The sequence below is a fragment of the Aethalodelphis obliquidens genome, unplaced genomic scaffold, assembly GCF_003676395.1.
Source record: "Aethalodelphis obliquidens isolate GAN/ISIS:26980383/991018 unplaced genomic scaffold, ASM367639v1 scaffold14, whole genome shotgun sequence".
Taxonomy (NCBI): domain Eukaryota; kingdom Metazoa; phylum Chordata; class Mammalia; order Artiodactyla; family Delphinidae; genus Aethalodelphis; species Aethalodelphis obliquidens.
This window is the reverse complement of record NW_020837958.1, coordinates 3,077,826-3,104,780: the sequence shown is the minus strand read 5'-3', so window position 1 is coordinate 3,104,780 and position 26,955 is coordinate 3,077,826. Positions and strand designations below refer to the sequence as shown.

The 26,955-nt window shown below is 38.9% G+C and overlaps 1 protein-coding gene across 2 annotated transcripts in view; it reads left to right on the top strand.

Annotated features, from left to right (window-relative positions):
* The window catches only part of CSTPP1 (centriolar satellite-associated tubulin polyglutamylase complex regulator 1), a 174,826-nt gene that overhangs the window by 83,628 nt on the left and 64,243 nt on the right, over window positions 1-26,955 (top strand). The gene's annotated exons all lie outside the window — the stretch shown is intronic.

The following is a 26,955-nucleotide window of genomic DNA, read 5'->3' as shown; positions in this document are numbered from 1 at the left end:
GGTGGTGAGTCAGAAAGGATCTTGCTGTGATTTATGTAATACAGTGTTCTGCCTATGTTTTCCTCTAAGAGTTTTATAGTGCCTGGCCTTACATTTAGGTCTTTAATCCATTTTGTGTTTATTTTTGTGTATGGTATTAGGAAGTGTTCTGATTTCATTCTTTTACAGGTAGCTGTCCAGTTTTCCCAGCACCACTTATTGAAGAGGCTGTCTTTTCACCATGGTATACTCTTGCCTCCTTTATCAATGGAGGTTTATCTCTGGGCTTTCTATCCTGTTCCATTGATCTATATTTCTGTTTTTGTGCCAGTACCATACTGTCTTGATTATTGTAGCTTTATAGTATAGTCTGAAGTCCAGGAGCCTGATTCCTCCAGCTCTATTTTTCTTTCTCAACATTGTTTTGCTATTCAGGGTCTTTTGTGTTTCCATACAAATTGTGCAATTTTTTGTTCTAGTTCTGTGAAAAAATGCCATTGGTAGTTTGATAGGGATTGCATTGAATCTGTAGATTGCTTTGGGTAGTATAGTTATTTTCACAATATTGATTCTTCCAATCCAAGAACATAGTATATCTCTCCATCTGTTTGTATCATCTTTAATTTCTTTCATCAGTGTCTTATAGTTTTCTGCATACAGGTCTTTTGTCTCCTTCAGTAAGTTTATTCCTAGGTATTTTATTCTTTTTGTTGCAATGGTAAATGGGAGTGTTTCTTTAATTTCTCTTTCAGATTTTTCATCATTAGTGTATAGGAATGCAGGAGATTTCTCTGCATTAATTTTGTATCCTGCTACTCTACCAAGTTCATTGATTAGCTCTAGTAGTTTTCTGGTAGCATCTTCATCTGCAAGTATCACGTCATCTGCAAACAGTGACAGCTTTACTTCTTCTTTTCCAATTTGGATTCCTTTTATTTCTTTTTCTTCTCTGATTGCTGTGGCTAAAACTTCCAAAACTATGTTGAATAAGAGTAGTGAGAGTGGGCATCCTTTTCTTGTTCCTGATCTTAGCGGAAATGGTTTCAGTTTATCACCATTGAGAATGATGTTGGCTGTGGGTTCGTCATATATGGCCTTTATTATGTTGAGGTAGGTTCCCTTTATGCCTATTTCCTGGAGAGTTTTTATCATAAATGGGTGTTGAATTTTGTCAAAAGCTTTTTCTGCATCTATTGAGATTATCATATGGTTTTTATCCTTCAATTTGTTAATATGGTGTATCACATTGATTGATTTGTGTATATTGAAGAATCCTTGATTTCCTGGGATAAACCCCACTAGATCGTGGGGTATGATCCTTTTAATGTGCTGTTGGATTCTGTTTGCTGGTATTTTTTTGAGGATTTTTGCATCTATGTTCATCAGAGATATTGGCCTATCGTTTTCTCTTTTCTGTGACATCTTTGTCTGGTTTCGGTATCACGGTGATGGTGGCCTCATAAAATGAGTTTGGGAGTGTTCCTCCCTCTGCTATATTTTGGAAGAGTTTGAGAAGGATAGGTGTTAGTTCTCTAAATGTTTGATAGAATTCGCCTGTGAAGCCATCTGGTCCTGGGCTTTGTTTGTTGGAAGATTTTTAATCACAGTTTCAATTTCAGTGCTTGTGATTGGTCTGTTGATATATTCTGTCTTCCTGGTTCAGTCTCAGAAGGCTGTGCTTTTCTAAGAATTTGTCCATTTCTTCCAGGTTGTCCATTTTATTGGCATATAGTTGCTTGTAGTGATCTCTCATGATCCTTTGTATTTCTGCAGTATCAGTTGTTCCTTCTCCTTTTTCATTTCTAATTCTGTTGATGTGAGTCTTCTCCCTTTTTTTCTTGATGAGTCTGGCTAAGGGTTTATCAATTTTGTTTATCTTCTCAAAGAACCAGCTTTTAGTTTTATTGATCTTTGCTATTGTTTCTTTCATTTCTATTTCATTTATTTCTGATCTGATCTTTATGATTTCTTTCCTTCTGCTAACTTCGGGGTTCTTTTGTTCTTCTTTCTCTAATTGCTTTAGGTGTAAGGTAAGGTTGTTTATTTGAGATTTTCTTGTTTCTTGAGGTAGGATTGTATTGCTATAAGCTTCCCTCTTAGGACTGCTTTTGCTGCATCCCATAGGTTTGGGGTCATCATGTTTTCATTGTCATTTATTTCTAGGTATTTTTTTATTTCCTCTTTGATTTCTTCAGTGATCTCTTGGTTATTTAGTAGCGTATTGTTTAGCCTCCTGCATTTGTATTTTTTTACAGTTTTTTTTCCTGTAATTGATATCTAGTCTCATAGTGTTGTGGTTGGAAAAGATACTTGTTACAATTTCAATTTTCTTAAACTTACCAAGGCTTGATTTGTGACCCAAATGGATAGATATGGTCTATCCTGAAGAATGTTCCATGATCACTTGAGAAGAAAGTATATTCTGTTGTTTTGGGATGAATCTCCTATATATATCAATTAAGTCCATCTTGTTTAATGTGTCATTTAAAGCTTGTGTTTCTTTATTTATTTTCAGTTTGGATGATCTGTCCATTGGTGAAAGTGGGGTGTTAAAGTCCCCTACTATTATTGTGTTACTGTTGATTTCCCCTTTTATGGCTGTTAGCATTTGCCTTATGTATTGAGGTGCTCCTGTGTTGGGTGCATAAATATTTACAATTGTTATATCTTCTTCTTGGATTGATCCCTTGATCATTATGTAGTGTCCTTCTTTGTCTCTTGTAATAGTCTTTATTTTAAAGTCTACTTTGTCTGATATGAGAATTGCTACTCCAGCTTTCTTTTGATTTCCGTTTGCATGGAATATCTTTTTCCATCCCCTCACTTTCAGTCTGTATGTGTCCCTAGGTCTGAAGTGGGTCTCTTGTAGACGGCATATGTATGGGTCTTGTTTTTTTATCCAGTTACCCAGTCTGTGTCTTTTGGTTGAAGCATTTAATCCATTTACACTCAAGGTTATAATCAATATGTATGTTCCTATTACTGTTTTCCTAATTGTTTTGGGTTAGTTATTGTAGGTCTTTTCATTTTTTTGTGTTTCCTGCCTAGAGAAGTTCCTTTAGCATTTGTTGTAAAGCTGGTTTGCTGGTGCTGAATTCTCTTAACTTTTGCTTGTCTGTGACGGTTTTAATTTCTCCATTGAATCTGAATGAGATCCTTGCTCGGGATCCTTGCTCGGTAGAGTAATCTTTGTTGTAGGTTTTTCCCTTTCATCACTTTAACTATGTCCTGCCACTCCCTTCTGGCTTGCAGAGTTTCTACTGAGAGATCAGCTGTTAACCTTATGTGGATTCCCTTGTCTGTTATTTGTTGCTTTTCCCTTGCTGCTTTCAATATTTTTTCTTTTTATTTAATTTTTGATAGTTTGATTAATATGTGTCTCGGTGTGTTTCTCTTTGGGTTTATCCTGTATGGTACTCTTTGTGCTTCCTGGACTTGATTGACTATTTCCTTTCCCATGTTAGGAAAGTTTTCGACTATAATCTCTTCAAATATTTTCTCAGGCCCTTTGTTTTTCTCTTCTTCTTCTGGGACCTCTATAATTCGAATGTTGGTGCGTTTAACGTTGTCCCAGAGGTCTCTGAGACTTTTCTCAATTCTTTTCCTTCTTTTTTCTTTGTTCTACTCCCTGGCAGTTAATTCCATAATTTTATCTTCCAGCTCACTTACCCGTTCTTCTGCCTCAGTTATTCTGCTGTTGATGCCTTCTATAGTATTTTTAATTTCAGTAATTGTGTAGTTCATCACTGTTTGTTTGCTCTTTAGTTCTTCTAGATCCTTTTTAAACGTTTCTTGTATTTTCTCCATTTTGTTTCTGAGATTTTGGATCATCTTTACTATCATTACTCTGAATTCTTTTTCAGGTAGGTTGCCTATTTCGTCTTCATTTATTTGGTCTTGTACATTTTTACCTTGCTCCTTCATCTGTAACAAATTTTTTTGTCATTTCTTTTTTTTTTTCTGGTGGGTGTTGCTGTATTCCTGTCTTACTGGTTGTTTGGCTTGAGATGTCCAGCACTGGAGTTTACAGGCAGTTGGATAGAGCTGGGTCTTGGTGCTGAGATGAGGACCTCCAGGAGGCCTCACTCCAGTTGATATTCCCTGGGGTCTGAGGTTCTCTGTTAGTCCAGCAGTTTGGACTCGGAGCTCCCACCACAGGAGCTCAGGCCCAACCTCTGGCCTGGGGAGCAAGATCCTGCAAGCTTTGTGGTGCAGTTAAAAAAAAGGGGGGGGGCTTCCCTGGTGGTGCAGTGGTTGAGAGTCCGCCTGCTGATGCAGGGGACACGGGTTCGTGCCCCGGTCTGGGAGGATCCCACGTGCCACGGAGTGGCTGGGCCCGTGAGACATGTCCGCTGAGCCTGTGCCTCCGGAGCCTGTGCTCCACAACGGGAGAGACCACGGCAGTGAGAGGCCCGCGTACCGAAAAAAAAAAAGGAAGAAAGAAAAAAAGGAGCAGTACAATATCAAATAATAAAAAACAAAATAAAATTAGAAAGATAAAAAATGTTAGGAAAACTAAAACTATAATTGAAATAACTGCAACAAGGTACAGTAAAACAACAACAGAAAAAAAGAAGAAAAAAGGCGGGGGGGACAAGCCAAAAGGAGAGATCACTAACAAAGTATAAAGAATAAAATAAAATTAGAAAAATAGAAGATTTATTAGGAGAAATAAAAATATAAATGAATCAACAAGGTAAAACATAACCCCAATCTAAAAGAGGAAAAAAGAAAAGAAAAAAAAAAAGTCTGGCTATGGGGGCGGATTGGAACTTAGGCAGGGGCGGGGTGTTTACAGTGGGGCCGGACCTAGGCTGGTGGGGAGGTGACGTTTGAGCGTGAGGTGGGGCCTAGGCGGGGCGACGTTCAAATGTGGGCAGAGCCTCTGCTTAGGACCTGCGCAGAAGGGGAGCGGCAGCATGTGGAAAGGAGGGCCTCGGGAGTGTGGGGTTGCGGAGTCTGGAGATAGGGCCCTGAGTGAGGGTGTGGGGTGGGGCTTGGCTCTGCATGGCAGGAGGGAGGCTCTGAGGGCAGAGGATTAGGCCAGGGAGCCCAACAGGCTTCTCAGTGCCCAAGTGGACAGGGAAAGCCCCGGTCCTGTTCCCTTGTGTTCCTTCGTGCCCCTCCCCCACCATCTCCCCCCGGGGTCTCCCGTGTCGCTGCCAGACCCCGAACCGTGGGTGGGTTCTGCTGGGTGTAGAACTCCTCCCCTACCCCAGCCGCCCCTCAGGGAGGCTGGTCCCCTAAGTCCGGCCTTTACTTTTGCTCCCCCTTCACTCCCTCCCACTCCCTCAGGACCCGCGCGGCTGGAGAGGGCCTTGGTGGGCAGAGGATCAGGCCCGGATCTCAAGAGGTTCCTGGGGGCCCAAGTGGGTAGGGAAACCTGGCCGCACTCCCTTCTGATCCTCTGCCCTCCCAGTGGTCCCCCAATTTCCCCCTTCGGGCATGGGATCCCTTCCCCTCCCCCAGCCACCGCTCAGGGGCGCCAGTCCCGTCCTGCCTCCACTCCTCCTCCCCCCTCACTCCCCCCACTCCCCATGTCCCTGGTTGCTGGGGGTTCCTTCCGTCCCGTTAGGTGTTCGTGGTCCCCCACCAGTGCCTGGTAGGTGCCCTAGTTGTGAGAAGCCACGAATTCTGCGTCCTCCTAGTACACCATCTTGACTCCCCCCCCGCCCCGGGAATTTATTTTTTAACAAGCATTTCAGGTGACACTTAAAATCACTCGTGTAGGAAGTATTGAATAACTTCTTAACTTTTTTCTTTTGCTCCAGTCCTTACTCTACATCAGCAGTTTTCAACCCTGGTTGCACGTCAAGTTCATTCAGGGAGCTTTTAAAAACTACCCATGCCCATGCCCCATCACAGATCGATTTAATCAGAATCTTATGGGTTGGGACCTATGCTTTTTTTTTAATGTTTTAAGTAAAAAGGTTTTATTGCAGTACAACATTTAGAGAAAAGTGCAAAATAATAAATGTACAGCTTAATGGATTTCTACAAAATAAACATACTCATGTAATGTCCATCCAGATAGAGAATATTACCAGCGCCCCAGATGCCTCTCCCAGGTCCCCTTCCAGTCATGAATCCCCTCTAGGGTCACCACTAGTCTAACTTTTATCACCATAAACTAGATGTGCCTGATCTTGAACTTTATGTAGCTAGAATCATAGAGCATGCACTCCTCAGGGGCTGGCTTCTTTTGCTTAACATTATATTTCTGATTTGTTGTTGGGTTTAGCTACAGTTTGTTCTTTTTTATTGTTGTGCAGAATTCCATTTTATGTATAAACCACAGTTTATCCATTCTACGGTAGGTGGTGTTTGGGTTGTTTTCAGTTTCAAGCTAGTACAAACAATGTTACTATAAACATACTTTTATATGTCTCTTGGTGTATAGATTTCTGTTAAGTATGTACTTAGGAGTGGAATTGTTGGGAATGCGTACATTCAGCTTTAGCATATGTTCCCAAAATGATTGTACCATTTTCCACATTTAACTGCAGTTTATGAGAGTTCCTGTTGCTCTAGAACTTTTTCTGGGGCCCATGCATTTTAAAAGCTCTGCAGGTGATTGTGATGCACATTGAAGCTTGAGAACTACCGCAAGACCTTTTATAAATATAATTCTCTAAAGCATAGCCTTGGGCTTGTCGCCCCTGCTTAGAACATCAGAGGTTCTATTGGTATTGCCTGCTTATGAAATATGAGTTCCATTACCTTACATTTAGGCCACTCATGATCTAACCTCAGCTGTTCCAACCACTGCTTTCCTACTCACAGCCTACACTCTCACCACACACAGACATTCACTTTCCCCCAAACACTCCTTATACTTTTCCCCAGCACACCTTTGTTTTTGCTTTTCTATTTGTGTAGCACTTTCTTGCATGTCTGTCACATTCCTGCCCATCTTCAAGTAAACCCAGTTCTAAAAGTCCTCGTAATTCCCACTTCCTCCCCTCCTTGCCCTCCCTTACCTCCATAAGTGATCTGTCTTATGGCACTTATTCTATCATATTTATATTAGTTATTGGCAAACATATAATCTCTTTCCTAAGATATCGCACGGGGTCAAGAATAAATCGATTTTGTCTCTCCTACCTCTCCATTCAGCTTGTAAATGTGTAATATCAAGCTCCATGTGAAGCACTAAAGAGAAGACTTTAAATTGGGTACAGCTGTGTAACCATGGTTAAGTTACTTTCTCCAGGCCTTAGTTTTCTCATCTGTAAAATGGAGAGTGTACTACTTCAACATTGTGAAAATTAAATGAGATAATGGACTAAAGCACCTATTAATCTTGGCACATAATGACTGCTTCATCAATGCCAGTTGTTTGTGTCATGTGATAGGTATCATTGTTAGTTCCCTTGAGGGGGGAGACAGCATAGTTTATCTCTGAAGCCCCATTCAGTACCTTTGCTTGTTGTGGGTGCTCAGTAAATGCTGGAAGAATAAATTAATGAATGTCTGCTGGATGATTGGATGGGCCAGGCTTATTCATATTCCATTTCCAGTAAGTTTGGCCTATCTTGGAAGAAGCAGTCAAATTTCAGTTTAACCATCAGAGATAGACAGAAAGTAGGGTTTCTACTAAAAACTTTATTAAAAAGCTTAAATCCCCAGTTTAACCATACAACAGCTGCTCTCCTTCTGCTGCCAGGAAGTAGGGAAAATGCTCCAAGAGCTATTTGCTGTTTGTTTGTTCATCTTCAGGTAAACATGCCATGACTTGGGGAGAGCACACACGTCCCCCGCAGGCAAGCTTGGGTCTGGGAAGTTGCAAGTAGGAGCAATGAAGAAGAAATCCCCCACTCTGGGAGAGGTTCCTGCAGGGACTCAGCTAAACCCATTTGCAGCTTTGCTGAATTATTTACTAAGATGAGGGGACTGGGTGTGGCTGGTCTGAGATTCCTCCTGGGAAGTCACTTTAAGAGTCTCCTTAATTTCCTCACCCTTCATCTTTGTTCTCTGGCTTTGGTGCAAGGGTGCAGGCAGTCGCACCCAGTTGACTGTTGTTCCCAGCACACTGAATTCTTTGAATCCGGCTGTTGCTGCCAAGGATTCCCTGCCCTGTTCTTTTCCCCTTGCCCTGATTTTAAAAACAGTTCGAGAAGTTCTCATCTGGCATGGAGATGCTGTTTTTCTAGATACATAGGACCAAGAAGGACCTTTAGAGCTTTAGATTATCATTTCTCAAAAACCCAGTATTGATAGATGAACAAATTATACAAAGTAGGCTCTGCCATCACCACTGTCATTTAAAGGTATTTTAGTGCTAAGAGGCTGTACAAGTGAGATAAAACTGATACCTGAGAGTATTTATCGCCACCTATGTCACTTGCAGGAGGAATATAAGAATATATTTAGCTAATTGAAACCTTATTAAAGGTGTGTAACAAAATATATGAAGATTAATGGGTAGTCCACGAAAATGTTTACCAGGTAACAATATCTTTTAAAACATGAGCAAATAAATGAATTTAACCATGTTATAATCAAAATGGGTCTGATGACAAAAGAATTAGTAGTCTGAAAAATATATAATCCAGTGTTCGAAACCTTATTTGTCATGCAAATTGGCCAGTAATTCCTTGGAAGCACGATTCTACTTTTATTTATTATTTTTAAATGTATTTATTTGGCTGTACCTGGTCTTAGTTGCGGCATGTGGGATCTTTAGTTGCAGCATGTGGGATCTAGTTCCCTGACCAGGGATTGAACCTGGGCCCCTGCATTGGGAGTGCGGAGTCTTAGCCTTTGGACCACCAGGGAAGTCCCGCATTTCTACTTTTAAAATAAAGTTAACTTCAGGAAGCAATGATGAACAAGGAAGTAATACAATTTTAGGAAGACACTGAAAATCTGCATTTATTTTCTCAAGTGGCAGAACAACAGGATGGTATAATACCATTTATGTAAAATTATATATTTTTATGTCTATATGTATTTATGTGCATACAAAAATGTTTGGAAAGAGGTTTACCTAAATGTTATAAGTGGTTTTCTTTCAGTGCTAGGATTTTACTTTTTTTTCGCACTTTTTTATATGGTTTGAGTTTTTTATAATGACTGTGTAACATTTTTATAATCACAATAAAAGCTATTTTTATTTTGAAAAAAAGAAAATTTTGTTTGACCATCTGCTATGGGCCCAAAATGGTACTAGGAGTTACAAGGATTAGAAAAGAAAGCTGCAACCTGGCCACCAGTATGTTTACATTCTAGTTGGGAAGGTACCTAAAGGGTGGTAGAGTGTAGAGTGTAATCAGGTGTCAGGATACAGTGGTTCAAAGAAGTGCTGGAGGCTACCAGGAAGAGGAGAGGTCATGTGGAAGTTTTCATTGGAAAGAGGAGGCTCAAGTTGGACCTTGAAAGATGGACAGAATTTGACTAGGAGGAGGGAAGAAGGACATTATAGGCAGCTTGAGCACTGAAGCAATAATAATGGTGTTTGAAAAGACAGTGAGGAAACCAGCTTATATAGAGTAATAAGCAAATATGATTTGTGATAGAGAAATTTGCTTTATTGCCAAGTTTATTCCATGTCTTTATTTTGATACATTGCAAATTGTATTTTGGTATACTTGAGCATTTTAAAAATCAGATCTTAGAAAAATAAATATAATTTTTCTGAATACTGACTCTAAAGTGACATAAAAACTATGACTGCCATGAACATTTCATTATTTTAGTGTATTGAGAATGGAAGACTTCAGTCCATGTGCTCTATAATCCTGTCATTTCTATCCATGTCTCAATTCAGTCAGTGACTTTTTCTATAGGCTTTTAATTTGTGATTAATATATTCCTACACTTTCTTGTATTAAAAATCAAAAAGTAGGGTATGAAGGATGGAGGCCAAAAGTTTATTTCAAAATAAATGAAAGTTTATTTTTAAAAAAGACATTAAGATTGAGGCTTTTCAAACAATGGAGTCAGGATTTGCTTTTACTAGTTACTTGGTTAACATGACTACATGAAATGTGTGCTATATACTCTAAATACTATGGCCATGTAAACTATACTTACCATGCAAACAAGTCTTTCAGAGAACCAAATGTTTGAAATTTTAAATACAAAATGTCAACTATAAAGCTTTCCTTTTTGAATTCATGTATTTTTAAGTACTTTCAGTGTTCAAAGCACTGTGCTGCTAGGTGATGAAAAGTAAGCAGAGAACTCATTCATTCATCTATTCATTCATTCAACAGTATTTGTTGAGTGTGTCCTCTGTGCCAGGTATTATTCTAGGTGCTGGAACTAAAAGGATAAGGAGGAAATAGTTCTATTCTTAATGAACTCATAGTCTAGTTGGAGAGAAAATTGACATGTAAATAAACAGTTATAGACCACTGGTAGACAGTGTCAGGTCAAATACACATTTATTTGCACTCTCTCTGTAGAACACACTAAATTTATAATAAAGGGGGAAAAAAGGTATAAAGCCAAAAGAGAACAAGAGATGACAGTAAGTAGTAGGTGTCAACTAAATTTTACAGGGTGGACTACAGGTGGATAAGTAGGGAGTGATTTAGCAAAGAAAGCTGATGACTGATTTACAAAAGAGAAAGGTATCTCTTTATGCCACAGAGATCTAGAAGGGTTCAAGAACTGGAAGTGTCAGGTACTCTGAAATTGGGAGTGTGAGGAAAGCTGAAAACAGGATTTGCTGCAAGTCCTTGTAAGGAATGGTTAGATCCCCAGATCCTCTTCCCCACATTAAGCATCAAGGTCACTCCCTTCTCCGTCCAGTAGAAGGTTGGAGCAACTAAACTGAAGGAAGTCTCAACTCAAGAATACCAGGTTCAGAGCAGAGGTGAGATGGCCTCGTGAAAACAAGGAAATAAGCCAACGTCTACATGCTGTATGTTGATACCTCATTCCCCCCTTCCCTTGCTTAGCTCTCACAATGCTGGCTGCCAAATGGATACTCCCCAAGCACAAGTCTACAAAATTTCCTGGAGAAACTTGAATAGCCCCAGGAAAAGTCCCTACAGATCTGACATTTAGGAGTTCCACTGTAAAATGACCAGGTCTCCATTCTGCAATGGAGCTCAATGTCAGCAAGCTCCATCCATTTAGAAAACCAGCTTTTTTACATCTCACTCTAAATATGAGTGGACATATTCAAGGATCACCAGGCATTTGGAGAAGTCTCTAACGTGATAGCCAGAAACGAAGACCAAACAAACAAGGTAGAGGAGGGGGGAACTCAGAAGAAGCAGTAACAATACAAGGAGCAAAAGAAAACTTTAAGAAAGCTGTCGTTAATAGCCTCAGGGAAAACAGAGAAGGTATTGGATCCATTAAATAAGACTAGCCTGCCAGGCTTCCCTGGTGGCACAGCGGTTAAGAATCCACCTGCCAATGCAGGGGAAATGGGTTCGAGCCCTGGTGTGGGAAGATCCTACATGCCGCGGAGCAACTTAGCCCGTACGCCACAACCACTGAGCCTGCCCTCTAAAGCCTGCAAGCCACAATTACTGAGCCCACGTGCCACAACTACTGAAGCCCACACGCCTAGAGCCTGTGCTCTGCAACAAGACAAGCCACCCCAATTAGAAGCCCGCACACTGCAACGAAGAGTAGCCCCCGCTCGCCACAACTAGAGAAAGCCCGCGCACAGCAACGAAGACCCAATGCAGCCAAAAATTAAAAAGAAAAAAAAAGACTAGCCTGCCATATATAGCCGTGTGTGTGTGTGTGTGTGTGTGTGTGTGTGTGTGTGTGTGTGTGTATTTTTTTAAAGAACAAGAAGGAGTTCTTGGAATTAAAAATATAATAGCATAAATTAAAAATTCAATAGAAGGGCTAAAGGTAAAGTTGAGGAAATTGCCCAGAAGAGGCAAAGAAATAGAAAATAAAAGAAAAATACAAAAAAATTAGAGGCCTAGTCCAGAAGTATAACGTCTAAAAAATTGGACTTCCAGAAAGAGATAAAGGAATTAGAATGCCACTGGGCTTCTCAACAGCAATGCTGGAAGCTAAAACTCAGTAGAGCAATAGAGCAATGCTTTCAGAATACAAAAGTAAAATTATTTCCAACCTAGAATTCTGTACCAAACCAAATTAATAATCAACAATGAGAATAGAATATAGATTTTTAGATAGGCGAGAGCTTATAAATTTTAACTCCCATGCGGCTTTTCTCATGAAACTACTGGAGGATGTGTTTCACCCAAAAATGGGAATAAATCTAAAAAGATGAAATTATGGGATCTAGAAAAAGGGATCCAACACAGAGAAGTAAAAGGAATTCTTAGGATGATAATGAAGGGTAGTCCCAGGACAGTCATGTATGCAGGAGAGTTAGATAGCAAGCAGTTCAGATTGCAGCAGCAGAAACATCCAAGAGGAATGTCTGCAAGAAAATTTTTAAAATAGAACTGATAAAAGTGTTGTGTTAGATTACATTCAGTTGGAGAATTAGAGATTAATACTTCAGTTGAAGAAATAGTGATTAATACTTAGAAACTCCAAGCAAACCAAGAAAGAGGTAATTCCAAGAGAAACAAAATGTTGTATGAGGAAGAAAATGTAATAATAATATACCTTGTGGCTTGGCTGTGAATAATGTTTATGTGGTATAAAAATATAAATACTGAATATTTTAAGCTAAAATTGTTACTGTATCTATATTAGAAAGATGGAGGGATGGGAAATGTGTGTAGGTGGTGAAAAAGATAATCTGTCATTTTCAACTAAGAGTCCAAAGATAATGTAAAATTTTAAAATCAAGAAATAGCAGCATAAGCATATTATTAAAAAATGAAAAACAGAAGACAAGTGGAGTTGGTTAAAAGAGTTGCTACTGTAGTTTGGTTTGGAACCAACTGAGTTTGAAAAACCAGTGAACCTTTCAAATGAATTTGTCCAGCAGGGATTCAAGTCTGATAAAGAGATTGGAAGTGGAGATATAGTCAGAATTTAAATCATGCGAATGGATGAGATCACCGAGGGATGAAAGTGTAGTGAGAGAGAGAGATAAGGGCAGAACTTTGGGGAATGCTTATATTTAAAGGGTGAGAGAAGGAAAAAGAGTCAGGGAAGAAACAGAATATAGGAGGAGAAATAGAATAATATGCCATTGCATAAACCAAAGGAGGAGAGTTTCAAGGATAGGATGGGCAACAGTATCAGTTGTCACAGGTGGAGAACTAAAAAAATGTCTTTTGAATCTATGGTGATTGGAGATTGTAACTTTCAAGAGAACAGTTTTGATGTGATGGAAGCAACACTGAAGGGGCTACTGAGTGAATGAAGGAGTGGTAAGAAAGAGGAGATAGTGAATATAGCACACTCTTCTGAGAAATTTGGCTTTGGTAAGTAGACTATGAAAGTTTTTTTAGATTAAGGGACCACTTAAACATATGTGGGTAGATAGCAAGAAGTTAATGGAGAAGGTAAGATGCAAGTGTAAGGGGGATAATTGACAGAGCAAGATCCCAGAGAAACTGAGAGAACATGGACTCAAGAGCACAGATGGAGAGATTAATCTTAGTAAGAGAAGGGAAAGATTTCTTTCTTTAAGAGAGGGATGGAAGAGGTGAGGATAAGTGAAGACACTAAGAAATATTAAGGTGTAGAGGAAGGAAATTGAAGGATTAAAAAATCAGATGGCTGATCTAAGTTATCTGCTTAGAGTTGGGGGTTGGAGCAAAGGGTTAGTTTGGAAATTTGAGAATGGAAAATGTCTGGGGCAGCTGCTGGAAGGAATGCAATACAAAGTTAAAAGGAGATGACTGAAAGGATTACCCGGTAGCCAAGAGCATCCAGTTGAGGTTAGAATGTATGAATTTGTAATAAAGCCAATCAGTATGGTTTCTGGACTTCCTCCAAGAGCGCTATGACTCCAAAAGTTGTGTAAGTCATCATCTTGGCTAGAGAACGGTTTTCTTGGAGTGTCTTAGGAGACATCCCAGCGTTCAAAAACTTTAGAAAAATGCTTGCTCAAGGAGAGTTAATGCTTAGGAATACCAAAGAGCAGGTTTGCTTGTGGGATACTTCCTTCTGTGGGTCATTCAGAAGTCTTGTGGGGAGAATCATGGGCAAAAAAAAAGAAATATACTTAAGAGACTTAAGAGAAGCAAAGCAGTTTGGTATCAAGAAGAGCTATAGCTGCATGGATATCTAGACACAAATCTGAGGGTGGGACCATGTTCGAGAACATCTGGATTCAGATAAAAGAAGAGCAGAAGAGAAGTGACATCATTGTGGGATTACACTGTAGGCTACCTAGCCAGATGGAAGAAATAGATAAAGCATTCTTGATGTAGATCATAAAACTGGCCTGAGTCATGACAGCATGGCAACAGGGATTTCAAACGTCAGGACATAAGTTCCAAGACACATTCAGCCAAAAAGCAGTATACTTGATTAATTCTTTTTTTTTTTTTCCTGCCTATGATTTTCTAATCATTAAAGAGACACTTGCTGGAACTTCCCTCGTGGTCCAGTGGCTAAGACTCCATGCCCCCAATGCAGGGGGCCTGGGTTCGATCCCTGGTCAGGGAACTAGGTCCCACAAGCCAGCAACTAAGCCGCAACTAAAGATCCCGCATGCCACAACAAAGACCCAACACAGCCAAAAAATAAATAAATAAATAAATTTTTAAATGGTCCACATAAAAAAAAAATCTTAAAAATAATAGCCTTTATTTATTCAAACAAAAACTAAAGTCCCTTTTTATAGCAAAAGAAGATAAAATACCTAGGAATAAACCTAACAAGAATATGTAAGAGCTGTATGAAGAAAGCCTTAAAACACTACTGAAGAACTCAAAAGAAGGCTTGGACATATGGAAAAGCATAGTCTGTTCTTAGAAAGGAAGACTTAAAAATTATGAAGCTGTCAGTGCTCCCTAATTTAATTTATAATTACCACGATCTCAGAAAAAATACCAAAAGGATTTAATTTTGTTTGCTTATGTTTTGTGAGACGTGCTGATTCTAAAGCTTATACAGAAAAACTAAATATACTAGAATAACCAGGAATATTCTGAGAAAGAAAAGAAATAATAGGGAGGCCCTGAACCTAGATAGTGGAGTAGAAGGACGTACTCTCACTCCCTCTTGCGAGAACACCAGAATCACAACTAACTGCTGAACAGTCATCGACAGGAAGACACTAGAACTCACCAAAAAAGATACCCCAGGGCTTCCCTGGTGGCACAGTGGTTGAGAGTCCGCCTGTCGATGCAGGGGATGCAGGTTCGTGCCCCGGTCTGGAAAGATCCCACATGCTGCGGAGCGGCTTGGCCCATGAGCCATGGCCGCTGAGCCTGCGCGTCCGGAGCCTGTACTCCGCAATGGGAGAGGCCACAATGAGTGAGAGGCCTGTGTACTGCTAAAAAAAAAAAAAAAAAGATACCCCACAGCCAAAGACAGAGGCGAAGCCACAATGAGACAGTAGGAGGGGCGCAATCACAATAAAATCAAATCCCATAACTGCTGGGTGGGTGACTCACAAGCTGGAGAACACTTATACCACAGAAGTCCACCCACTGGAGTGAAGGTTCTGAGCCCCACGTCAAGCTTCTAAACCTGGGGGGCCGGCAATGGAAAGAGGAATTCCTAGAGAATCAGACTTTGAAGTGCAGCAGGATTTGATTACAGGACTCTGACAGGACTGGGATAAACAGAGACTCCACTCTTGGAGGGCACACACAAAGTAGTGTGTGCATCGGGACCCAGGGGAAGGAGCAGTGACCCCATAGGAGACTGAACCAGACCCACCTGCTAGTGTTGGAGGGTCTCCTGCAGAGGCGGGCGGTGGCTGTGGCTCACCATGGGGACAAGGACACTGACAGCAGAAGTTCTGGGAAGTACTCCTTGGCGTGAGCCCTCCCAGAGTCTGCCATTAGCCGCACCAAAGAGCCCAGGTAGGCTCCAATGCTGGGTTGCCTCAGGCCAAACAACCAACAGGGAGGGAACCCAGCCCCATGCATCAGCACACAAGCGGATTAAAGTTTTACTGAGCTCTGCCCACCAGAACAACAGCCAGCTCTACCCACCACCAGTCCCTCCCATCAGGAAGCTTGCACAAGCCTCTTAGATAGCCTCATCCACCTGAGGGCAGACAGCAGAAGAAAGAAGAACGACAATCCTGCAGCCTGTGGAACAAAAACCACATTCACAGAAAGATAGACAAGATGAAAAGGCAGAGGGCTATGTACCAGATGAAGGAACAAGATAAAACCCCAGAAAAACAACTAAATGAAGTGGATATAGGCAACCTTCCAGAAAAAGAATTCAGAATAATGATAGTGAAGATGATCCAGGACTTCAGAAAAAGAATGGAGGCAAAGATCGAGAAGATGCAAGAAATGTTTAACAAAGACCTAGAAGAATTAAAGAACAAACAAACAGACATGAACACTACAATAACTGAAATGAAAACTACATTAGAAGGAATCAATAGCAGAATAACTGAGGCAGAAGAACGGATAAGTGACCTGGAAGACAGAATGGTGGAATTCACTGCTGTGGAACAGAATAAAGAAAAAAGAATGAAAGAAATGAAGACAGCCTAAGAGACCTCTGGGACAACACTAAACGCAATAACATTTGCATTATAGGCGTCCCAGAAGGAGAAGAGAGAGAGAAAGGACCCAAGAAAATATTTGAAGAGATTATAGTCAAAAACTTCCCTAACATGGGAAAGGAAATAGCCACCCAAGTCCAGGAAGCACAGAGAGTCCCATACAGGATAAACCCAAGGAGAAACACACCAAGATGCATAGTAATTAAATTGGCAAAAACTAAAGACAAAGAAAAATTATTGAAAGCAGCAAGGGAAAAACAACAAATAACATACAAGGGAACTCCAATAAGGTTAATAGCTGATTGCTCAGCAGAAACTCTACAAGCCAGAAGAGAGTGGCATAATATACTTAAAGTACTAAAAGGGAAGAACCTACAACCAAGATTACTCTACCCGGCAAGGATCTCACTCAGATTCGATGGAGAAATCAAAAGCTTTACAGACAAGCAAAAGCTAAGAGAATTCAGCACCACCAAACCAGCTCTACAACAAATGATAAAGGAACTTCTCTAGGCAGGAAACACAAGAGAAGAAAAGGACCTACAAAAAGAAACACAAAACAATTAAGAAAATGGTCATAGGAACATACATATCGATCATTACCTTAAACGTGAATGGATTAAATGCTCCAACCAAAAGACACAGGCTTGCTGAATGGATACAAAAACAAGACCCATATATATGCTGTCTACAAGAGACCCACTTCAGACCTAGAGACACATACAGACTGAAAGTGAGGGGATGGAAAAAGATATTCCATGCAAAAGGAAATCAAAAGAAAGCTAGAGCAGCAATTCTCATATCAAACAAAATAGACTTGAAAATAAAGAATGTTACAAGAGACAAGGAAGGACACTACATAATGATCAAGGGATCAATCCAAGAAGAAGATATAACAATTATAAATATATACACACCCAACATAGGAGCACCTCAATACATAAGGCAACTGCTAACAGCTGTAAAAGAGGAAATCGACAGTAACACAATAATAGTGGGGGACTTTAACACCTCACTTACACCAATGGACAGATCATCCAAAATGAAAATAAATAAGGAAACAGAAGCTTTAAATGACACAATAGACCAGATAGATTTAATTGATATTTATAGGACATTCCAACCCAAAACAGATTACACTTTCTTCTCAAGTGCTCACGGAACATTCTCCAGGATAGATCACATCTTGGGTCACAAATCAAGCCTCAGCAAATTTAAGAAAATGAAATAATATCAGGCATCTTTTCTGACCACAATGCTATGAGATTTGAAATGAATTACAGGGGAAAAAACGTAAAAAACACAAACACATGCAGACTAAACAATACGTTACTAAATAACCAAGAGATCACTGAAGAAATCAAAGAGGAAGTTAAAAAATGCCTAGAGACAAATGGCAATGAAAACCTATGGGATGCAGCAAAAGCAGTTCTAAGAGGGAAGTTTGTAGCTATACAAGCCTACCTCAAGAAACAAGAAAAATCTCAAATAAACAATCTAACCTTACACCTAAAGGAACTAGAGAAAGAAGAACAAACAAAACCGAAAGTTAGCAGAAGGATAGAAATCATAACGATCAGAGCAGAAATAAATGAAATAGAAACAAAGAAAACAATAACAAAGATAAATAAAACTAAGAGCTGTTTCTCTGAGAAGATAAACCAAATTAATAAACCATTAGCCAGACTCATCAAGAAAAAGAGAGAGAGGACTCAAATCAATAAAATTAGAAATAAAACAGGAGAAGTTACAACAGACACCACAGAAATACAAAGCATCCTAAGAGACTACTACAAGCAACTCTACGACAATAAAATGGACAACCTGGAAGAAACAGACAAATTCTTAGAAAGGTATAACCTTCCAAGACTGAACCAGGAAGAAATAGAAAATATGAACAGACCAATCAGAAGTAATGAAATTGAAACTGTGATTAAAAATCTTCCAAAAAACAAAAGTCCAGGACCAGATGGCTTTACAGGTGAGTTCTATCAAATATTTAGAGAAGACCTAACACCCATTCTTCTCAAACTCTTCCAAAAAGTTGCGGAGGAAGAAGCACTCCCAAACTCCACCATCACCCTGATACCAAAACCAGGCAAAGATACTACAAAAAAAGAAAATTACAGACCAATATCACTGATGAATATAGATGCAAAAATCCTCAACAAAATACTAGCAAAGAGAATCCAACAACACATTAAAAGGATCATACACATGATCAAGTGAGATTTATCCCAGGGATGCAAGGATTCTTCAATATACACAGATCAATCAATGTGATACACCATATTAACAAATTGAAGAATAAAAACCATATGATCATCTCAATAGATGCAGTAAAAGCTTTTGACAAAATTCAACACCCATTTATGATAAAAAAAAAAAAAAAACTGCAGTTGGGCTTCCCTGGTGGCGCAGTGATTGAGAGTCTGCCTGCCGATACAGGGGACACGGGTTTGTGCCCTGGTCCGGGAAGATCCCACATGCCGCGGAGCGGCTGGGCCCGTGAGCCGTGGCCGCTGAGCCTGCGCGTCCGGAGCCTGTGCTCCGCAACGGGAGAGCCCACAACAGTGAGAGGCCCGCGTACCGCAAGAAAAGAAAAAAAAACTCTCCAGAAAGTGGGCATAGAGGGAAGCTACCTCAACATAATAAAGGCCATATACAACAAACCCACAGCAAACATCATTCTCAATGTTGAAAAACTAAAAACATTTCCTCTAAGATCAGGAACAAGACAACCACTATTATATCTCACCACTATTATTCAACATACTTTTGGAAATCCTGGCCACGGCAATCAGAGAAGAAAAAGAAATAAAAGGGATACAAATTGGAAAAGAAGAAGTAAAACTGTCACTGTTGGCAGATGACATGATACTATACATAGAGAATCCTAAAGATGCTACCAGAAAACTACTAGAGCTAATCAGTGAATTTGGTAAAGTTGCAAGATACAAAATTAATGCACAGAAATCTCTTGCATTCCTATACACTAATGATGAAAAATCTGAAAGAGAAACTAAGGAAACACTCCCATTTACCACTGCAACAAAAAGAATAAAATACCTAGGAATAAACATACCTAGGTAGACAAAAGACCTGTATGCAGAAAACTATAAGACACTGATGAAAGAAATTAAAGATGATACCAACAGATGGAGAGATATACTATGTTCTTGGATTGGAAGAATCAACATTGTGAAAATGACTATACTACCCAAAGCAATCTACATATTCAATGGAATCCCTATCAAATTACCAGTGGCATTTTTTATAGAACTAGAACAAAAAATCTTAAAATTTGTATGAAGACACAAAAGACCCTGAATAGCCAAAGCAGTCTTGAGGGAAAAAAACGGAGCTGGAGGAATCAGACTCCATGACTTCAGACTATACTACAAAGTTACAGTAATCAAGACAATATGGTACTGGCACAAAAACAGAAACATAGATCAATGGAACAAGATAGAAAGCCCAGAGATAAACACACGCACATATGGTCACCTTATCTTTGATAAAGGAGGCAAGAATATACAGTGGAGAAAAGACAGCCTCTTCAGTAAGTGGTGCTGGGAAAACTGGACAGCTACACGTAAAAGTATGAAATTAGAACACTCCCTAACACCATACACAAAAATAAACTCATAATGGATTAAAGACCTAAACCTAAGGCCAGACACTATCAGACTCTTAGAGGAAAACATAGGCAGAACACTCTATGATATAAATCACAGCAAGATGCTTTTTGACCCACCTCCTAGAGAAATGGAAATAAAAACAAAAATAAACAAATGGGACCTAATGAAACTTAAAAGCTTTTGAACAGCAAAGGAAACCATAAACAAGATGAAAAGACAGCCCTCAGAATAGGAGAAAATATTTGCTAATGAAGCAACTGACAAAGGATTAATCTCCAAAATTTACAAGCAGCTCATGCAGCTCCATATCAAAAAAACAAACAACCCAATCCAAAAATGGGCAGAAGACCTAAATAGACATTTCTCCAAAGAAGATATACAGATGGCCAACAAACACATGAAAGAATGCTCAACATCATTAATCATTAGAGAAATGCAAGTCAAAACTACAATGAGATATCATTTCACACCGGTCAAAATGGCCATCATCAAAAAATCTAGAAACAGTAAATGCTGGAGAGGGTGTGGAGAAAAGGGAACCCTCTTGCACTGTTGGTGGGAATGTAAATTGATACAACCACTATGGAGAACAGTATGGAGATTCCTTAAAAAACTGAAAATAGAACTACCATATGACCCAGCAAACCCACTGCTGGGCATATACCCTGAGAAAACCATAATTGAAAAAGAGTTATGTACCAAAATGTTCATTGCAGCTCTATTTACAATAGCCAGGACATGGAAGCAACCTAAGTGTCCATCAACAGATGAATGGATAAAGAAGATGTGGCACATATATACAATGGAGTATTACTCAGCCATAAAAAGAAACGAAATTGAGTTATTTGCAGTGAGGTGGATGGACCTAGAGTCTGTCATACAGAGTGAAGTAAATCAGAAAGAGAAAAACAAATACCTTATGCTAACACATATATATGGAATCTAAGAAAAAAAAAAAGGTTCATGAAGAACCTAGGGGCAAGATGGGAATAAAGACACAGACCTACTAGAGAATGGACTTGAGGATATGGGGAGGGGGAAGGGTAAGCTGTGACAAAGTGAGAGAGTGGCATGGACATATATACACTACCAAACATAAAATAGATAGCTAGTGGGAAGCAGCCACATAGCACAGGGAGATCAGCTCAGTGCTATGTGACCACCTAGAGGTGTGGTAGAGGGACGGTGGGAGGGAGGGAGACGCAAGAGGGAGGAGATATGGGAACATATGTATATGTATAACTGATTCACTTTGTTATAAAGCAGAAACTAACACACCATTGTTAAGCAATTATGCTCCAATAAAGATGTTAAAAAAAAAAAAAAACACATGCACCCCAGTGTTCATTGAAGCACTGTTTACAATAGCCAGGTCATGGAAGCATCCTAAATGCCCATCGACAGACGAATGGGTAAAGAAGATGTGGGACATATATACAATGGAATATTACTCAGCCATAAAAAGGAATGAAACTGGTCATTTGTTGAGACGTGGATGGATCTAGAGACTGTCATACAAAGTGAAGGAAGTCAGAAAGAGGAAAACAAATATCATATATTAACGCATATATGTGGAACCTAGAAAAATGGTACAGATGAACAGGTTTGCAGGGCAGAAATTGAGACAGAGATATAGAGAACAAACGTATGGGCACCAAGGGGGGAAAGTGACGGGGGGCTGGGCCGGGGGGTGGTGTGATGAATTGGGCTATTGGGATTGACATGTATACACTGATGTGTATAAAACTGATGACAAGAACCTGCTGTATAAAAAAATAAAATACAATTCAAAAAAAAAGAAAAATAATAGAGTAGTAGCTCTTCCAGATATTAGAAATTATTATAAGGCTATAATAATTCTACTAATAATTACTAAAACAAAACACTTACTCTGTGCCAGGTACTGTTTTAAGCACTTTCACTATAATAATTCATTTAATCTTCACACCAGCTCATTGAGATTAACTTGCTCAAGCTCACAGAGTTAATAAGTGGCAGAGGTTGAATTTAAACTCAGGTACTCTGGCTCCAGTGTACATGCTCTTCATCACCATGCTATACAAACATTCATTACAGGAACATGAATAGATAAGTAAAAATCAATGGACCAGAATGAGAAGCCTAGAAATTGACCCAAATATGAAAATGGAGTTAACCTGCGTTGGGGGAGGGAGGGCCTTTTAAATCAATGAGCATAACTGGTAGCCATCTTTTAAAAATAAAGGGATTCCTTCCTCACACCTTACATGAAAATAAATTCCAGATGGATCAAAAATTTCAGTGTAAAACAAATGAAACCATAAACATACTCAAAGAAACCACAAGAAAGTGTTTTTATAGTTCAACAGAAAGCAAAGCCTTTCTTAATATGACTGAGAACATCAAAGCCATAAAAGAAAAGATTGATACATTTCATTAGGTAAAAAGGATGAAAAATCTGCGTGACAAAAAAATCCTATAAATAAGGATAAAAGATTAACAACAAACAAGGACAAATATTTGCAACGAATATCACAGGTGAAGGGCTAATTTCCTTACATATGGAGTTCCTAAAACAATAATAAAAATAATAAAAACTTAGTAGAAAACTGAATGAAGGAAACGAACAGAAAATTGAAGCAAAAGATTGTATAAACTGTTCTTAAAAATACTTTTTTAACAGTAGCTTGATTGAGATATAATTCACATGACATACAGTTCACTTACTTAAAGCATGCAATTCAGTGGTTTTTAGTATATTCACAGAGTTGTGCAACTATTACCACAATCAATTTTATTTTATTTTTTTAATTTTATTTTTATATACAGCAAGTTCTTATTAGTTATCCATTTTATACATATTAGTGTATATATGTCAATCCCAATTGCTCAGTTCATCCCACCACCACCCCCATCCCCTGCCACTTTCCCCCTTGGTGTCCACGTTTGTTCTCTATGTCTGTGTGTCTATTTCTGCCCTGCAAACTGATTCATCTGTACCATTTTTCTAGGTTCCACACATATGCATTAATATACAATATTTGTTTTTCTCTTTCTGACTTACTTCACTCTATTTTTTTAAAGGATTAGATTTCTAAAAATAATTTGTATTTGTTTATTTATGGCCGCACCAAATGGCATGCGGGATCTTAGTTCCCCCACCAGGGATCGAACCTGTGCCCCCTGCAGTGGAAGCACGGAGCCCTAACCCCTGGACCACCAGGGAATTCCCACCACAATCGTTTTTAGAACATTTTTATCACCCACTCTCTGCCCCCACACACACAAAAAAAGTACTCAGCAGTAACTCTAATTACTAAATACTTACCCCTACTCTTTCCACTATTCACCCACCCACTTCCAGCCCTAGGCAACCACTAGTCTACTTTCTGTCTCTGTGGATTTGCCTATTCTGGACATTTCATGTAGATGGAGCCATACAATATGTGAGCTTCTTTGTCTGGTTTCTTTCACTTAGAATAATGTTTTCAAGGTTCATCCATGTTGTAGAATGTATCATATCCATACCATATTTCTTTTTTATGGCCAAATAATATTTCATTGTATGGATATTCAATGGCTATTTATCTACTCATCCACTGACAGACATTTGGGTTGTTTCTACTTTTTTGGCTCTTATGAGTAATACTGCTACAAACATTTGTGTAGAAATTTTTGTGTGAACATATGCTTTCACTTCTCTTGGGTATATACCTAGTAGTGGAATGCTGGATCATACGATAATTCTATGTTCAACTTTTTGAGGAACTGCCTGCCTACCTGCCTGCCTGCCAAAATGGCTGCACCATTTTACATTCCCACCAGTAATGTATGAGGGTTACCATTTCTCCAGATTCTTGCCACCACTTGTCTTTTTTTTTTTTTTTAATATAGTTGACATACAGTGTTATGTTAGTTTCAGGAGTACTACATAGTGATTTGTCATTTGCATACATTATGATGTAATCACCATTGTAAGTCTAATATCCATCTGATCCCATACAAAGTTGTTACAGTATTATTGACCATATTCCTTATGCTGTATGTTACATCCTTGTGGCTTGTTTATTTTATAACTGGAGGTTTGTACCTCTTAACCCACTTCACCTATTTTGTCCCCCCACCTTCCTGGCAGTGACCCATTTGTTCTCTGTGTCTATTGAGACTGTTTTCATTTTGTTTTGTTTGCTTGTTTGGTTTTCTTTCTTTTTTTGTAGATTCCACATATAAGTGAGATCATGTAGATCTCACTTTGTCTTTGTCTGACTTATTTCACTTAGCATAATTCCCCCTAGATTATCAATGTTGTTGCAAATGGCAAGATTTCTTTTTTGTGGCTAATATTCCATTATATATCTACACCACATCTTCTTTATCCATTCATCTAACAATAGACACTTAGGTTGCTTCCATATCTTGGATATTGTAAAGAATGCTGCAGTGAACATTGGTGTGCATATATGTTTTTGAAATAGTGTTTTTGTTTTCTTTGGGTAAATACCCAGAAGTGAAATTGATGAATCATGTGGTAGTTCTATTTTTTTTTGAGGAAACTCCATACTGTTTTCCACAGTGGCTGCACCAATATACAAAACCACCAATAGTGCACAAGGGTTCCCTTTTCTCCACATTTTTGTTGTCTTTTTGATGATAGCCATTCTGACAGGTGTGAGGTGGTTTTTACCACCTCAGGTGGTACAGGTGTGATTGTGGTACAGGTGTGATTGTGGTTTTTACTTGCATTTCTCAAATGATTAGTGATGTTGCACATCTTTTCATCTGTCTGTTGGCCATCTATGTGTCTTCTTTGGAAAAATGTCTATCTAGGTCCTTTGCCTGTTTTTTAATTGGATTATTTGGGTTTCTGCTATTGAGTTGTATGAGCTCCCCATATATATTGAATATTAACTCTTTATCAGATACATGATTTGCAAATATTTTCTCCCATTCTGTAGGTTGCATTTTCATTTTATTAATTCTTTCTTTTGCTGTGGAGAAGCTTTTTAGTTTGATGTAGTCTATTTTTTGCTTTTGTTGCTTGTGATTTTGGTGTCATATATCCAAAAACTTGTTGCCAAGACCAGTGTCAAAGAGCTTTTCCCTTATGCTTTCTTTTAGGAGTTTTATAATTTCAGTCTTACATTAGTCTTTAACCCATTTCAAGTTATTTTTGTGCATGGTGTAAGATAGAGGTCCAATTTCATTATTTTGCATGTGAGTATCCAGTTTTCCCAGAATCATTTATTGAAGAGACTATTCTTTCTTGGCTATCTTGTCAAATATTAGTTGATCATATATGTATGGGTTTTTTTCTGGGCTCTCGAGTTTGTACTGTTGCTCTGTCTGTTTTTATGCCAGTACCATACTGTTTTGATTACTTTAGCTTTGTAATATAGTTTGAAATCAGAATGTGTGATGCCTCCTGCTTTGTTCTTTCTTTTCAGGATTGCCTTAGCTCTTCAGGGCCTATTGTGGTTTCATATGAATTTTAAGATCCCTTTTTTTTTCTATTTCTGTGAAAAATGCCATTTGAATTTTTAAAGGGATTACATTGAATCTATGTTGGCTTTGGGTAGTATGAGCATTTTAACATTATTGATTCTTGCAGTTGGTGAACACAGATATCTTTGCCTTTGTTTGTGTCTTCAATTTCTTTCATCAAAGTCTTGCAGTTTTCAATGTACAGATCTTTCACCTTCTTGAATAAGTTTATTCCTAAGTATTTTATTGTTTTTGATGCTATTGTGAATGGGATTATTTTCTTTATTTCTTTTTCAGAGTTTATTGTTAGTGTATAAAAATGCAACTGATTTTTGTATGTTGATTTTGTGTCCTGCAACCTTACTGGATTAAGTTATTAGTTCTAACAGTTTTTTGGATTGGATTGTAGTTTTTAGAATTTTCTATATGTAAGATCATATCATCTGCAAACAGAGACAGTTTTACTTCTTCCTTTCTGATTCTGATGCTTTTTATTTCTTTTTCTTGGCTAATTGCTGTGGCTAAAACTTCCAGTACTATGTTTAATAGAGGTGGTGAGAATCGGCACCCTTGTCTTGTTCCTGATCTTAGAGGGAGAGCTTTCACCCTTTCACCACTGAATATCTTGTTAACAGTGAACTTGTCATATACAGCCTTTATTTTGTTGAGGTGCATTCCTTCTGTATCCAAATTGTTCAGAGATTTTAATCATGAAAGGAGGTTGGGCTTCCCTGGTGGCACAGTGGTTAAGAATCCACCTGCCAATGCAGGGGACACAGGTTCAAGCCCTGGTCCGGGAAGACCCCACATACCGCGGAGCAACTAAGCCTGTGTGCCACAACCACTGAGCCTGCGCTCTGAGCCCATGAGCCACAACTACTGAGCTCACCCGCCACACCTACTAAAGCCCGCACACCTGGAGCCTGAGCTCTGCAACAAGAGAAGCCACCATAATAAGCCCTTGCACCACAACAAATAGTAGACCCCGCTCGCCCCAACTAGAGAAAGCCCGCGAGCAGCAAGGAAGACCCAACACAGCCAAAAATAAGTAAATTAAATAAATAAATTTAAAAAACAAAAAAGGAGGCTGAGTTTTGTGGATATATGTTTTTATTTCCCTTGGGTAAATATCTAAGGGTGAAATTGCTGACAAATTGTTTTCCAAATTGGTTGTACTGTTTTACACTTCTATCAGCAATATCTGAAAATTCCAGTTGTTACACATCCTTGCTAACATTTGGTGTTGTCAATCTTCTTTTTTCCTCCAACTTTGAGATATAATTGACATATAACATTGTGTAGGTTTAAGGTGTACTATGTGATGAT